General features: G+C 46.6%; 1 protein-coding gene and 1 long non-coding RNA gene across 2 annotated transcripts in view; one reads left to right on the forward strand and one right to left on the reverse strand.

Moving 5' to 3' along the window:
• The window catches only part of LOC145504747 (NBPF family member NBPF20-like), a 532,650-nt gene that overhangs the window by 115,447 nt on the left and 400,886 nt on the right, over nt 1-16,317 (forward strand). The gene's annotated exons all lie outside the window — the stretch shown is intronic.
• On the reverse strand, nt 5,684-10,393 carry LOC145504791 (uncharacterized). The gene is made up of 3 exons (XR_014052488.1): nt 7,992-10,393; nt 6,302-6,422; nt 5,684-6,145 (listed from the first exon to the last, which is right to left on the reverse strand). It is a non-coding gene; the product is annotated as an uncharacterized LOC145504791 (long non-coding RNA).

The following is a 16,317-nucleotide window of genomic DNA, read 5'->3' on the forward strand; positions in this document are numbered from 1 at the left end:
CTTTAGTTCTTCTTTGCTTTCTGCCATAAGGGTGGTGTCATCTGCATATCTGAGGTTATTGACATTTCTCCTGGCAATCTTAATTCCAGCTTGTGATTCATCCAGCCCAGCATTTCTCATGATGTACTCTGCAAATAAGTTAAATAAGCAGGGTGACAATATACAGGCTTGCCATACTGCTTTCCCGATTTGTAGCCCCTTAATTATACGGCTTAGTCAGTAACCAACTATGCGGTTGCCCCGACCCCAGCCTCTGGTTTCCCTGGTGACTGGTGAGCCAATCAGACATCGATGGTCCCTATACGTTGTAGTCTCCCCTCAATTCTGCCCTCGGCCCCAGCAGTGAAGATCGCTGCCTTGTTCTGTCAGCTGTTTGCTGAATACTGGGGCATGTCACTCTAGGACCCTTTGTTTAGGAATTATAAGATTCTCTATCCACTGAATGGTTGTTGTCTCTGTCACTGTCTATGGGCTGTGTTTCTTTGGTGTTGCACCTGGGCAATTACAGGCTTGCAGGCCTGCATAGTAGGCCTCACTCTACAAGTAGGAAGGAGGTGAGTGAGGAGATATGGAGCCAGCATTTCAGCATGGGAGGGACACAGGGAGCTTCAGCAAGTTCTGGAGAAACCTGAGAAGGTATGTCGGCCTCATGTTCTCCCTTTCCTGGGTGGAAACTAGCTGTGACTTGTGGTCAGGTAGGACAAGCACTGAATGGTGTCCAACTTGATAGCTAATGACTGAATATCTGCAAGTGGGTTGCACAGAAGTGGTGGATTTCCTAAAGCTTCTCCTCCCTGAAGCCTAGGAGTCTGAGGGTCCTTGGTTGGGGATTGTCAGGCAATAGCCCTTTCTAGAGTGAGAAAAGCTATGGGAGTTCTGGTTGGTGGGCTGAGTAGCTCTGTTCTCTCCACCTTCTCTCTTGGCTTCTCTAGTTGGTGATTGGTGTGGCCAGGGAGGAAAGGGATCTAGGAGTGCCCTCCTACCCCTGGAAATATGACTGGGCTGAGGCTGAAGCCTCTGGTTTTCTTCCCTAAGGACTCCGTTCTCATTGCAGAGCTGAGTTGTGGATTTCAGGCCTGGACTGTAGACGTTAGAGGCGAAGCCTGACCCGGGATGTGCAAGCAGGTAAGTGACCCATTTGGGCAACAGAGGCTCTCTGTTGGCTCATTCTCTGTCTCCAAAGACACTGTCCCAAACCAGCAGAAAACCCTGAGGACTCACCTCCTGGCCATAAAGCTTGGTAAGCCAAATACCTGGCTTTCCTGTGGCTCCTCCGCCTGGGTTCTTTGCATATGTTTCTCGTGCCCTGGGTGAGCTGTTCAGGAGGCTTTATTCCTAAATCGCAGCAGCTGCTGCTGCGGTGTTGGGAAGATAAGGGCATGTGAACGTTCTGGCCTCCAAATGTTAGCAGCCTGGGAGAGAGTGTGGGCAGGAAGGCCACCTCGGTGAGTGGTTGGGGGTGGCCCTGCAGACCTGGCTCCACCACGTGCCAATCACAGGACCAGGACACAGAAGTCAGTTCAGTTCAGTCGCTCAGTCGTGTCCGACTCTCTGCGACCCCATGAATTGCAGCACGCCAGGCCTCTCTGTCCATCACCAGCTCCCGGAGTCTACCCAAACCCATGTCCATCGAGTCGGTGATGCCATCCAACCATCTCATCCTCTGTCGTCCTCTTCTCCTCCTGCCCCCAATCCTACCCAGCATTAGGGTCTTCTCCAATGAGTCAACTCTTCGCATGAGGTGGCCAAAGTATTGGAGTTCCAGCTTCAACATCAGTCCTTCCAATGAACACCCAGGACTGATCTCCTTTAGGATGGATTGATTGGATCTCCTTGCAGTCCAAGGGACTCTCAAGAGTCTTCTCCAACACCACAGTTCAAAAGCATCAATTCTGCGGCGCTCAGCTTTCTTCACCGTCCAACTCTCACATCCATACTTGACCACTGGAAAAACCATAGCCTTGACGAGAGGGACCTTTGTTGGCAAAGTAATGTCTCTGCTTTTAAATACGCTATCTAGGTTGGCCACAACCTTCCTTCCAAGGAGTAAGCGTCTTTTAATTTCATGGCTGCGATCACCATCAGCAGTGATTTTGGAGCCCCCCAAAATAAAGTCTGACACTGTTTCCACTGTTTCCCCATCTATTTCCCATGAAGTGATGGGACCAGATGCCATGATCTTAGCTTTCTGAACGTTGAGCTTGAAGCCAACGTTTTCATTCTCCTCTTTCACTTTCATCAAGAGGCTCTTTGGTTCTTCTTCGCTTTCTTCCATAAGGGTGGTGTCATCTGCATATCTGAGGTTATTGATATTCCTCCCAGCAATCTTGATTCCAGCTTGTGTTTCTTCCAGCCCAGCGTTTCTCATGACGTACTCTGCACAGAAGTTAAATAAGCAGGGTGACAATATGCAGCCTTGACGTACTCCATTTCCTATTTGGAACCAGTCTGTGGTGCCATGTTCATTTCTAACTGTTGCTTCCTGACCTGCATACAGGTTTCTCAAGAGACAGATCAGATGGTCTGGTATTCCCATCTCTTTCAGAGTTTTCCACAGTTTCTTGTGATCCACACAGTCAAAGGCTTTGGCATAGTCAAGAAAGCAGAAATAGATGTTCTTCTGGAACTCTCTTGCTTTTTCGATGATCCAGCGGATGTTGGCAATTTGATGTCTGGTTCCTCTGCCTTTTCTAAAACCAGCTTGAACATCTGGAAGTTCACGGTTCATGTATTGCTGAAGCCTGGCTTGGAGAATTTTGAGCATTACTTTACTAGCATGTGAGATGAGTGCAATTGTGCGGTAGTTTGAGCATTCTTTGGCACTGCCTTTCTTTGGGATTGGAACGAAAACTGACCTTTTCCAGTCCTGTGGCCACTGCTGAGTTTTCCAAATTTGCTGGCATATCCAGTGCAGCACTTTCACAGCATCATCTTTCAGGATTTGAAACAGCTCAACTGGAATTCCATCACCTCCACTAGCTTTGTTCGTAGTGATGCTTTGTAAGGCCCACTTGACTTCACATTCCAGGATGTCTGGCTCTAGGTGAGTGATCACACCATCGTGATTATCTGGGTCGTGAAGATCTTTTTTGTACAGTTCTTCTGTGTATTCTTGCCACCTCTTCTTAAGATCTTCTGCTTCTCTTAGGTCCATACCATTTCTGTCCTTTATCGAGCCCATCTTTGCATGAAATGTTCCTTTGGTATCTCTAATTTTCTCGAAGAGATCTCTAGCCTTTCCCAATCTGTTGTTTTCCTCTATTTCTTTGCACTGGTTGCTGAGGAAGGCTTTCTTCTCTCTCCTTGCTATTCTTTGGAACTCTGAATTCAGATGGGAATATCTTTCCTTTTCTCCTTTGCTTTTCGCTTCTCTTCTCTTCCCAGCTATCTGTAAGGCCTCCTCAGACAGCCCTTTTGCTTTTTTGCATGTCTTTTCCATGGGGATGGTCTTGATCCCTGTCTCCTGTACAATGTCACGAACCTCTGTCCATAGTTCATCAGGCATTCTGTCTATCAGATCTAGTCCCTTAAATCTATTTGTCGCTTCTAGTGTATACTCATAAGGGATTTGATCTAGGTCATACCTGAATGGACTAGTGGTTTTCCCTACTTGCTTCAATTTAAGTCTGAAGCGAGGCGGCTGCGTCGGACGGCTCTGCGCAGAAGCGAGGCGCTGCGTCGGACGGCTGGGCGCGGAAGCGAGGCGCTGCGTCGGACGGCTGGGCGCGGAAGCGGGGCGGCTGCGACGGACGGCTGGGCGCGGAAGCGGGGAGGCAGCGACGGACGGCTCGGCGCGGAAGCGTGGCCGAGAGGAGCTAGGCCGGGCCGAGGGCCGGGAGCCGGGGCGGCGGCCGACGGGGGCGGGGCCGGGGGCCGGGGGCTGCGGCCGACAGGGGCTAGGCCGGGCCGGGCCGGGGGCCGGGGGCGGCGGCCGACGAGGGCTAGGCCGCGCCGGGGCCTGGGGGCGGCGGCCGACAGGCGCTAGGCCGGGCCGGGGGCCGGGGGCGGCGGCCGACAGGGGCTAGGCCGGGCCGGGGGCCGGGGGCGGCGCCCGACTGGGGCTAGGCCGGGCCGGGGGCCGGGGGCGGCGGTCGACTGGGGCTAGGCCGGGCCGGGGGCTGCGGCGAGAGGAGTTAACCCAGGCCCAAGGGGCAGGGGCTGCGAGGGCACAGGAGGGCCGAGAGGAGTTACTCCACATTCCAGGTCAGGAGGGGCCGTTGTGAGTAGATACCCCTTGTCCAAGGCTGCTGATTACAGAGTTGCAAAAAAAACACCCCTAAGAAAAGAAAAAAAGATGCAGAAAAGAGCAGTGGGGAGAGGGTGCTAATGACTGGCCACATCAACTGCCTGATTTTGCCTTGCATGCGTGCTAAGTCGCTTCAGTCGTATCCGACTGTTTGCGACCTGATGGACTCTAGCCTGGCAGCCGCCTCTGTCCATGGGATTCTCCAGGTAAGAATACTGGAGTGGGTTGCTGTTTCCTCCTCGAGGGATCTTCCTGACCCAGGAACTGAACCCGAGTCTCCTGCTGCTCCTGCATTGCAGGTGGATTCTATACCACTGAGCCATCAGGGAAGTCCTACATACATATTTTTAACAATGACTGTGATGTTTTTAATAGTCATAGCTTCCTCAGTCCAGATGTGAGAGTCAAGATGGAACACAGTGTATAAATATGGACTATTGAACAGATAAACATTTTTTTCTGAGAAATGTCCTTCAACTATCATTGTTTTAAGAGTGGAAATGTGTATGTTTAACAAATGTCCCCTGCATTTCAACCATGGGTTCCTGGTGTTTTTAGATACAAAAGCTTGTGGCCAGGGTTTGCCCGGTGGGTGTATAGCAGCAACGGGTGTGGGAATTTAGGGATAATCTCCACCTATTTAGGCCTCGGTTTCCTCATCAGTAAGATAAGGTTATTCAAATTTTCCAAATTGCATTCCTGCTAAGTTTTTTTTCTGAGTGCATGAGAGACTGAGCTTCATGTGAAATGTGTGTTGGAACATGCAGCCAAGACCTGAACTTGGTCCCTTCTCTGTGTGTCCCCTGCAGGAGCCTCAACTGAGCCACACACTGAAAACACAGAACTCAGAGAGGAGGTGGAAGAAAGGAAGTCAACGGTTTGGGAGGATGAGAAAACCCAAAGAAAAACAAGGTAATGGTGGAGGAGCTGGTTGCCAAGGGAGGTGAGGATAAGGACAGGTTGAGCTCAGAAAATTCAAGAGGAAGTGAGGAATGCACAGTATCATCCAAGTCCTCACGGAGCAGCCTGAGCTGAGCAGGAAGGACCGGGAGAGTAACAGTCCACAGTGAACTTATGCACCTGCTGAGGAGATCCACACAATGGCTCAGTGTTAGTTTATACTGCTGCGAGCACCATGGTAGGGGGACAATGGGATCTTGAGGCTTTGCCCTCGATCCCCAGCCTCAGCCTTGGAAGTGGCCACACAGCAGATGTCCTCCAAGTAAGTGTGCAGTAATGTGGATAAATGATGTTTGGAGAAGAATTAGAGATATGTATTCATACCAGGGGCCAGATTAATGGGACCCTCGTTTCTGAAGTAGAGATAGTAACAATATTCTTCTGCATTTACACTTTGGAGGCTTTACACATAACATCTCTTAACTACATATTGCTTAATTTGCCTTATGCTATGTTACCAACTTGGAGTTCAGATATCAGTAATATATCCATGAGGAATTTAAACAGCGAGAGGACGAATACAAGTGCATCGTGGCAATTACACGTGGTGGCTCTCCTCAGGTGGGATATCATGGCCACCAGAGGATGGGAGGATATGCCAAGGACATCTCTTCCTAATGGCAGTGTGAACCTGCTAGGGGAATCCCTGAGGACAGCCATGTCTTCATCAGAGTCAGCTCAGGTGAGTGTCAGGCAGTGTCAGGCAGTGTCAGGCAGGCTCCTCTCTAAGGAAGGGGATTGCTGCTTCCTGGGAGAAAGAGCATCCCTGACCAGACGGTTGTCTAGGAGCGTAGTTGAGCTAAGTGGAGTCTTGTAACCATGTTTCTGCAATTAGTGAACGGATGTTGCCGAGAGCCTCCTCAGTGCTTGACTCAATGCCAGGAGTCATGCACGCAGAGATGAATGAAATATTATCCCCAATTTCATGGAGTTCTCCATCTAGTAAAAACAAAATCATGAGAGGTATAGTGGTGGTAGGTTCATTGGAGGAGATGGTCAGTGCTGGCTACCATGACATCAAGGGTGATCTGTCCCCCCCCCTTTTTTTTCCCAACAGATATATGTCTCTTCTGGCCCCCAAATCCTGCTTCTCACCCAGATGTGAGCCTCTCAGGGTACAGCTTGCACTTGGGCTCCATGTTGGCTCAAAGCAGTCAACTCTGCCACCGTCTCCAGAGAAAACTGCTTATATCAGTAGCTACTGTTTCTTGGCCAGCTGAAGAGAGAAGGAGGCAAGTTTGATTTGTCTTATAGGTTGATGGCTGTCATAATGATTCGTGATTAATGGTTTCCTCTCGTATGAGTTACATACTTTCCTGACATCACGATTCTTCATGTCAAAAATAATTTATATATTTATCTTATTCTCACAATTGTAGAACTTGGTGTTCTAGCTGTAAATTTGGAGCAAATAACTAAAGTATAAAAGGGGGAAAGCAAATTCCTAGTTTACATTGAGATAATAGGATGCCCTTTTCATACTTTCCATGGGGTTCTCCTTTGAACCATGGTGCTGGAAGAGCCTCTTGAGAGTCAAGGAGATCAAAGCCGTCAATCCTAAAGGAAATCAACCCTGAATATTCATTGGGAGGAGTGATGCTGAAGCTCCAATAATTTGGCCACCTGATTCAAAGAGCTGAATCATTGGAAAAGACCTTGATGCTGGGGAAGATTGAGGGTAGAAGGAGAAGAGGGTAACAAAGGATGAGATGGTTGGAAAGCACCACCAACTCTATGGACACGAGTTCAAGCAAACTCCAGAAGATAGTGAAGGACAGGGAAGCCTGGCACACTGCACTCTATGGGGTACAAAGAGTCTGACACAATTTAGTGACTGAATAACAACAGTTAAGACACTATAGCACTCGTGTAAGTAGACAAAACACAAATATATGAATGTGAAAGTATAGAGAAGAGCTGCTACCTGGGTGTGGCTCTAGCACTTACAGCAAGGGGGTCTTGGCCCATTCGAGACCCTCTCTGTGCCTCAGTTTCTTCATGTGCAAAGCAGCAGAGAGTTATGTTTTTGGCACCAGTCAATTTTGAACACTGGAAGTACCATAAATGAAATAATCATCCCCTAGAATCATGAGGGAGGTCAGTGAAATCAGTGGGTAAAACTAAGTGCACACCTGAGTACCTTTAACAAATAGATTCCAGATCCCAGCTCAACTCACTGAAGCACAGTTGCTACAGGTGAGGACTGTGCACTTGTTTGGGTACTAACTCTCCCAGGTGATTCTTCCAGTGATCAGCTTGGGGACAGAACACACTGAAGTGTATACCTTTTACCCCAAACACAGAAGTAGGACAGAGCAGAAGAGCGAGGGTGTTTCCAATCCAGTGACTAAAGCAGAGAACTCTTGGAAGACTCTAGAATTGAAGGACTAGGCCCACCTGACCCCATTTTACTCTTGTCCCGTTTACAGCAGAGACACAAGTCCTTGGGGACACATGCCTGTGGCACATGAGTATCCACCTTGAGGAAAGTGAGAGGCCTAGTTTTATTTTATTTTAAGTAAATTTATTTATTTTAGTTGGGGGCTAATTACTTTACAATATTGTAGTGTTTTTGCCATACATTGACATGAATCAGCCATGGGTTTACATGTGTTCCCCATCCTGAAGCCCCCTCCCACCTCCCTCCCCATCCCATCCCTCTGGGTCATCGCATTGCCCCAGCCCTGAGCGTTTGTCTCATGCATCGAACCTGGAATGGTGTTCTGTGTCACATATGATAATATACGTGTTTCAGTGCTATTCTCTCAGAACGTCCCACCCTCACCTTCTCCCTCCGAGTCCATAAGACTGTTCTATGCATCTGTGTCTCTTATTCTGTCTTGCATACAGGGTTATCGTTACCATCTTTCAAATTCCATATATATGCATTAGTATACTGTATTGGTGTTTTTCTTTCTGGCTTACTTCACTCTGTATACTGGGCTCCAGTTCCATCCATCTCAATAGAACTGATTCAAATGTATTCTTTTTAATGGCTGAGTAATATTCCATTGTGTATATGTACCACGGCTTCCTTATCCATTCGTCTGCTGATGGACATCTAGGTTGCTTCCATGTCCTGGCTATTGTAAACAGTGCTGCGATGAACACTGGGGTACACGCGACTCGTTCCATTCTGGTTTCCTCGGTGTGTATGCCCAGCAGTGGGATTGCTGGGTCATATGGCAGTTCTATTCCCAGTTTTTTAAGGAATCTCCACACTGTTCTCCATAGTGGCTGTACTAGTTTGCATTCCCACCAACTGTGTAAGAGGGTTCCCTTTTCTCCACACCCTCTCCAGCATTGATTGCTTGTAGACTTTTGGATAGCCATTCTGACTGGTGTGAAATGGTACCTCATTGTGGTTTTGATTTGCATTTCTCTGAAAATGAGTGATGTTGAGCATCTTTTCATGTGTTTGTTAGCCATCTGTATGTCTTCTTTGGAGAAATGTCTGTTGGGTTCTTTGGCCCATTTTTTGATTGGGTCGTATATTTTTCTGGAACTGAGCTGCAGGAGTTGCTTGTATATTTTTGAGATTCATTGTTTGTCTGTTGCTTCGTTTGCTGTTATTTTCTCCCATTCTGAAGGCTGTCTTTTCACCCTTTTTATAGTTTCCCTGGTGGTGCAAAAGCTTTTAATTTTCATTAGGTCCCATTTGTTTATTTTTGCTTTTATTTCCAATATTCTGGGAGGTGGGTCGTGGAGGATCCTGCTGTGATTTACGTCGGAGAGTGTTTTGCCTATGTTTTCCTCTAGGAGTTTTATAGTTTCTGGTCTTACGTTTAGATCTGTAATCCGTTTTGAGTTTATTTTTGTGTATGGTGTTAGAAAGTGTTCTAGTTTCATTCTTTTACAAGTGGTTGACCAGTTTTCCCAGCACCACTTGTTAAAGAGATTATCTTTTCTCCATTGTATATTCTTGCCTCCTTTGTCGACGATAAGGTGTCCATAGGTGCATGGATGTATCTCTGGGCTTTCTATTTTGTTCCACTGATCTATATTTCTATCTTTGTGCCAGTACCATACTGTCTTGATGACTGTGGCTTTGTAGTAGAGCCTGAAGTCAGGCATGTTGATTCCTCCAGTTCCATTCTTCTTTCTCAAGATTGCTTTGGCTATTCGAGGTTTCTTATATTTCCATACCAATTGTGAAATGATTTGTTCTAGTTCTGTGGAAAATACCGTTGGTAGCTTGATAAGGATTGCATTGAATCTATAGATTGCTTTGGGTCGTATACTCATTGTCACTCTATTAATTCTTCCAATCCGTGAACATGGTATATTTCTCCATCTGTTTGTGTCCTCTTTGATTTCTTTCATCAGTGTTTTATAGTGTTCTATATATAAGTCTTTTGTTTCTTTAGGTAGATATATTCCTAAGTATTTTATTCTTTTTGTTGCCATGGTGAATGGTATTGTTTCCTTCATTTCTCTTTCTGTTTTCTCATTATCGGTGTATAGGAATGCAAGGGATTTCTGTGTGTTAATTTTATATCCTGCAACTTTACTATATTCATTGATTGCTGCTGCTGCTGCTGCTGCTGCTAAGTCGCTTCAGTCGTGGCCGACTCTGTGCGACCCCATAGACGGAAGCCCACCAGGCTCCCCCGTCCCTGGGATTCTCCAGGCAAGAACACTGGAGTGGGTTGCCATTTCCTTCTCCGATGCATGAAAGTGAAAAGGGAAAGTGAAGTCGCTCAGTCGTGTCCGACTCTCAGCGACCCCATGGACTGCAGCCTACCAGGCTCCTCTGTCCGTGGGATTCTCCAGGCAAGAGTACTGGAGTGGGGTGCCATTGCCTTCTCCGATTCATTGATTAGCTCTAGTAATTTTCTGGTAGAATCTTTCGGGTTTTCTATGTATAGAGGATCATGTCATCTGCAAACAGTGAGAGTTTTACTTCTTCTTTTCCTATCTGGATTCCTTTTATTTCTTTTTCAGCTCTGATTGCTGTGGCCAAAACTTCCAAAACTATGTTGAATAGTAGTGGTGAAAGTGGGTACCCTTGCCTTGTTCCTGACTTGAGGGGAAATGCTTTCAATTTTTCACCATTGAGGATAATGTTTGCTGTGGGTTTGTCATATATAGCTTTTATTATGTTGAGGTGTGTTCCTTGTATTCCTGCTTTCTGGAGGGTTTTTATCATAAATGGATGTTGGATTTTGTCAAAGGCGTTTTCTGCATCTATTGAGATAATCGTATGATTTTTATCTTTCAATTTGTTAATGTGGTGTATTGCATTGATTGATTTGCGGGTATTAAAGAAACCTTGCATTCCTGGGATAAAGCCCACTTGGTCATGATGTATGATCTTTTTAATATGATGTTGGATTCTGTTTGCTAGAATTTTATTAAGGATTTTTGCCTCTATGTTCATCGGTGATATTGGCCTGCAGTTTTCCTTTTTTGTGGCATCTTTGTCTGGTTTTGGAATTAGGGTGATGGTGGGGCCTAATTTTAAATTCAGTCTGGTTTTGAGTGAAAGCTAAATTCACCCTTGTTTGCTCATTGATGGGACCAATCTACTCCAGGCTGCCACTTTCTAAAAAATAAATCCTATTGCTATAAATGCAAACTTCAACGAAGATGTTTGTTAGAAGAAATTGATAAATACTCTAGACACCTAACAAGAAACCAGAAAGTTAGCAAGAGCATTCACTTTCAGGAGAGTTCGGGCCAATAGAGCAGTCACTGAGAGAAAAGATTCTTGAGTTGAAGGGAAGTGATCCCTTTGTGTCCTGGGATATGCTGCTAACTCAGTGGGGTGGGAAAGCAGCTGCCCACTCTTAACAGACGGGATTCTCAGGTGGGGCTAGTGGTAAAGAACCTGCCTGCTAATGTAGGACAGGCAAGAGACACGGTTTTGATCCCTGGGTCAGGAAGATTCCCTGGAGGAAGAAATGGCAACCCACTCCAGTATTCTTGCCTGGGAAATTCCAGGAACAGAGGAGGCTGGAGGGCTACAGTCCATAGGATCACAAAGAGTCAGACACGACTGAAACAACTTAGCACAGCACACATTCTAACAGACAGGCTGCTCTTGCCTCCAGATGGTGTCTGGTGTCCTGAAACACATAAGCACTCAGGGAGCCTTTAGAAGGGCCCAGCCATCACTTCTGCTATTGCTCAGTGCATAGAAATGGTTTTGTTGAAAAAAGGTAGGACTCTAGGAATAAAGTCAGGTCACAGAGAAAAAGAGGAGTATGCAATGGGACAATGGCAGGATAAAAACAATAGGTTTCTCCTACCTACAAAATGCAAAGCAATAGCTTACTTGCCTTGATAAAGCGTTGTTGTTTTTTTTTTTTAATTTTAACTTTGGTCCAATAATTTTTTTGAATGTACCTCTTCTACAGGGATGTTACCTTGAATGATTACGATGAAAGAAAGTATCATAATATGTGTGAAATGCCTGGCACAGTATTAGTCAGTGAACTGTACCTGTTATATACTTCTGTTAGCATGGCAAAATTCATCCCTGACCTCAAGGCAGTTACGTTTTGTGAGATTTTTTGGTTTCATCATATTTAAAATGAAGGAATTTGACACATTTCTATTTCCCCCACAGAATGTCAGGCCCCACAGCAACCAGAAAATAGATTTCCTTAAAGCCTTTGCTGAATCTCACACACCAAGTATCATTAAGCACTGTAGTTTGAGGATTGTGTGGGGGTGTGGGGAAGATACGCTTTCATAAGTAGCTGTTCCTGTTTTGTATCTTTTATCTTAACATGAACAGATGCTCAGTGGCTTGTTGTCACACCCATTTGACCCTCCACCCAGGTAGGACCAAGAGCTAAACTGAAGAGATGGATGCTACAGGGGTTCCCCAAGTCTCAGACTCACAAGACCCGGGTAGGAAGAGATGCTGAGGAAGTGAGGAGTTGGTTCAGGCCATCACTACCTGAGGGCCTGCCTGTCTCTCTTTCCTCAAGCTCAGCGTCTATGTCACTGAACACAATGCTTATGTTCACTGGGGATCATCATGATCCCTGACCTATGACCTTGAACTTAAGCATGCTCTGTTTTCGGAATACAACCACAGGTCAATGGCACGAGGAAAACTCAAAGGGATGGATCAAACAGTGTGCCACAAACACTGCTCTGGAAACCTGGCCTGTTCAATATGTGGCTGAACTGAATGGACACAGAACGAGAGCACAAGGCTGTCAAATCTTTCCTGAACAGAGAGGCAGCCCGTGTATTCAGTGGCTCAGTGGGAAAGAATCAGCCTGCAATGCAAGAGACACAGGAGATGCGGGTTTGATCCCTGGATCAGGAAGATCCTCTGGAAGAGGGCATGGCAGCCCATTCTGGTATTCTTGCCTGGAGAATCCCCATAGACAGAGGAGCCTGACGGGCTACAGTCCTGGGATCGCAAAGAGTCAGACAAGAATGACGTGACTGAGCACAAGCACACCATGTTTTCAAGGAGATACACATAAACTCTTTTAGTCATTTTGACAGCTTGGAAAGAGCGCTTGTGAGGCTACAATGAAATACATTGGTGAAAGTATGAAATGTAGTGTTTAGTAACATTTTAAAGAAAGAATCAAATAGAACAACCCAGACCCAGAGGAAGAATTTAGAAGGTAGGGATGTCAACCTTAAGTTTATTCTGAAACCAACATGCTGCCCAGTAAAGAGAAGAAATTGACATAACAACAGGATGCAGCAAAAGCATACTGAGTTGGGAGAGAAAATATTTTTAAAAATTATTTCTTCACTTAGTATTGTAGTCTGATTTGTATCCTACAGTTTTTAGGACACAGACTAAACTGGAAAAGACGCAGAGAAGAAGTTCATGACAGTCTACAGGTTTGACGTCCTTCACCTGGGGACAAGCCTTAAGATCTGTTTAAAGAGACGATGAGGTGATATGGTTTTTCCAGTAGTCATGTGTGCATGTGACAGTTGGACTATAAAGAAAGCGAGTGCCAAAGAATTGATGGTTTTGAACTGTGGTGTTGGAGAAGACTCTTGAGAGTCCCTTGGACTTCAAGGAGATCCAACCAGTCCATCCTAAAGGAAATCAGTCCTGAATATTCACTGGAAGGACTGATGCTGAAGCTGAAACTCCAATACTTTGGCCACCTGCTGGAAAGAACTGACTCATTTGAAAAGACCCTGATGCTGGGAAAGATTGAAGGCGGGAGGAGGAGGGGACGACAGAGCATGAGATGGTTGGATGTCATCGCCGACCCAGTGGACGTGAGTTTGAGTGAACTCCAGGAGTTGGTGATGGACAGGGAGGACTGGTGTGCTACAGTCCATGGGGTTGCAAAGAGTCAGACATGACTGAGCGACTGAAATGAACTGAACTGAGGTGACTTTATGACAGCCCAACAGATATGAAGACCTGCTGGCAAAGTATTTCTCCCATGAATATTTTTGTGCACAGAAGAATGAACAGTGGGAACTCAGCTTAGACAGTTTTTGGATAAGATAGGTCAGTGGTATCGGTACGTGTGTAGACAACCTAAGAGTGGCTGCTGAGGGCTTGGGTGCTGTCAGTGGTGGTGTTACAAACGGTCATGGCCTAGGCACCTGGAAGGCAGGGGCCGCCAAGATTCCGTGAACCCCTCCCCCTACCAGTTCTGTTATGGCAACTCCGGATGGTTACCTAGCACGCTGGGTACCCCCCCCCCCCTTCACTCCTGTCTGGGTCTCAGCCCCGCACAGGACCTTTGGCTCTGAGCTCTGGCATCTTCATCTTCTTTTTGCGGTTGAGAACCCTCTAGTTGTTCTCAACAGTAAGTTAGGAATTCCAGTTTTTGTCATCCCTCAGTGCTGATTAAGCCTATGTGATCTTATTTGTCTTTAACCCCCCCATATATTGGGTGTCTCCTTCCCACCTTGGCTTCTACCCGTTCTACCACATGTCACCATGGCAGTATGTGTTCCCCCTTTATCTGATGTGAGGGCAGAACGTACCCTCACGGAAGTCAACCAGGAGCTTCGGTTGCAGCTGGCAAAGTGCAAGCAGGACTTCAGAGACCTCACAGAGAAATTCCTCGTATCCGAAGCTACTGCTTACTCCCTGGCCAACCAGCTGCAGAAATACAGTAAGTCCTCGGGGTCATGGTCACCAAAGCAATGAATGATCACGGCCTTCCCTCTAAGAAAGTATAAGTCTCCAGGATTGGTCTCCTTTTCCCTTTGTCATTTTGAATTCCATTCTGACCACAATCCAGGAAAGGTAGGAGTGGCTCTTTTGCCTTCAGTTCCCTGAGGCTGGGAAAACTGAGGCACAAGGAGTGGAGGCACTTTTCCAAGTTTGCAGTGATGTCTAGGGTGAGATTGGAGTGAAAATACCAGACAGTGATTCCTGGTGCAGGCACAGGAGTGCCTGTGTGTCTCAGAAGCAAACTAAGCTGTGTTGACTGGAATCTTTTCTGTTCCGTATCTGACCCTGCATGCCTCTTGGCTAAACCCCTGCAACTAATGATCTCCATCCGTTCAAGGTTCCCTGATGCTCCACTGGCAACGCCCTGGGCTAGGTACACTGGGGTAAGGTGTGGTTAGACATTGTGAGAAGAGGGGGGATATGATTTAAAGGAGATTAAGGATGAGTCGGCTTCTCATTGAAACCATGGTCTGTGTGATGCCGTCAAGACAGAGACTCCCTGGTGAGAAGGAAGCCATGCTTTCTGAGTGTACAAGTTCTCCTTCTGAGTCCAAGAAAGCCATGTGACCCTCTGGCAAGAATGAAGGTGTTTCTGGTGAAATCAGACAATCTGTACTTTCCCCTCTGTCCCCACTTGAGCTGGTGCAACTTTGGTGATGCAGGTTGACCAGGAGTCCGGGGGACCCTGAGTGTGTGCTATAAGCTGTGACCAACATGAGGATGATGGTAAGTGGGGGGAGATCACCAGCCACAGTAAAAACCCAGGCAGAGTGTGAGGAGGCCCTCTGCACCCACAGTCAGCCTGGCAATGGGAATCATTTTTGCCTGTTCAGTAAGAGGGGCCTGGAGTAAGGAAAAGAAGTCATGTCCAGGGTACATGCACAACAAGGGGATGAGAGGAATCTTGACAACTTGTGTCTGTGTCACTTTACTACAATCATTTTCAATGAAGCAATGAGGGAGTTAATGAAAAATGATTGACACAGAGACAAGAAAGAAGGAAAGCCTACTATTTAAGAAAGTGAAATGATGAGCTTTGGGCAAAGGACAAACTCAGTATTATTTATACCGCTCCTTATGATAGTCACAAAATTCTAAGAAAGAAATTGTGAGGCTGGTGAAGAAGAGATGTCTCACCAGGACCCTGGTGTGGAGGTCACCACAGCACAGTGTGAAAGACATGGACTCTGGGCCAGGTTTCCTGGGCTCACATCCCTGTTGGGAACCTTTCTGTGTCTCTGGTTCCTCCTCTGTGTGTGTGGTGTTGTAATAGTAACTAGGGTTTTCGTTGTAGTGCATACTGAGTAAATCTGACAAAGCCCTGACAATAGTGCCTACTCAGTGTAAATACACGTAGTTCATAGTTCTACTGTTCCTAATAACACAGACTTTCTCACTGTTTGGGCATATCTCTTTCACGTCCTTATGATTTCATGTATTCTATTTCACACAAGTATGTCCAGGTGAGTTTTACACCTTGAGACACGTGTTCATTATTGAAATCCCAGCAGAAGGGAACCATCAGTCCTATAGTCCTAGGAGCCTTCCCAACCACACAGGGATCACCAGCCCAGGCCCCTGCTCAGTGTCTCACCTCAGAGGCTGCAGGTCTTGGTTCAGTGGCCCAGGATTCAGGGTCATTCTCAGGGGATGTGAATTCTGACTTTGTCAAATGGCAGTTCATCTTGTCTAGTTACTTTCTGTGTCTTGGAGCTTCTCTTTCTTCAGCTCTAAAATGGGGAGTCACCTCGGTTCAGATGCTAAGGAATCAGATGTGGCAATCTCTCCATAGAGACTGGAAAAAGAGTTACCTCCACCACTAAGGTGGTCTGTCCTCCTCCCTTGAAGACAGTGACCACAGCAGCAAGGCCAGCTTTCCCTGAGGCTGTGTCTCTCTTTCCTCAGAGTGTGGAGCATATAACGACATTGTTGAATCCGTGCTGGGGGAGAAGCTGCCATTTGAGGTGCCGAGGCCGGCAGA

The sequence above is a fragment of the Giraffa tippelskirchi genome, chromosome 5 (assembly GCF_054371585.1).
Source record: "Giraffa tippelskirchi isolate mGirTip1 chromosome 5, T2T-mGirTip1v1.2.pri, whole genome shotgun sequence".
NCBI classification, from domain to species: domain Eukaryota; kingdom Metazoa; phylum Chordata; class Mammalia; order Artiodactyla; family Giraffidae; genus Giraffa; species Giraffa tippelskirchi.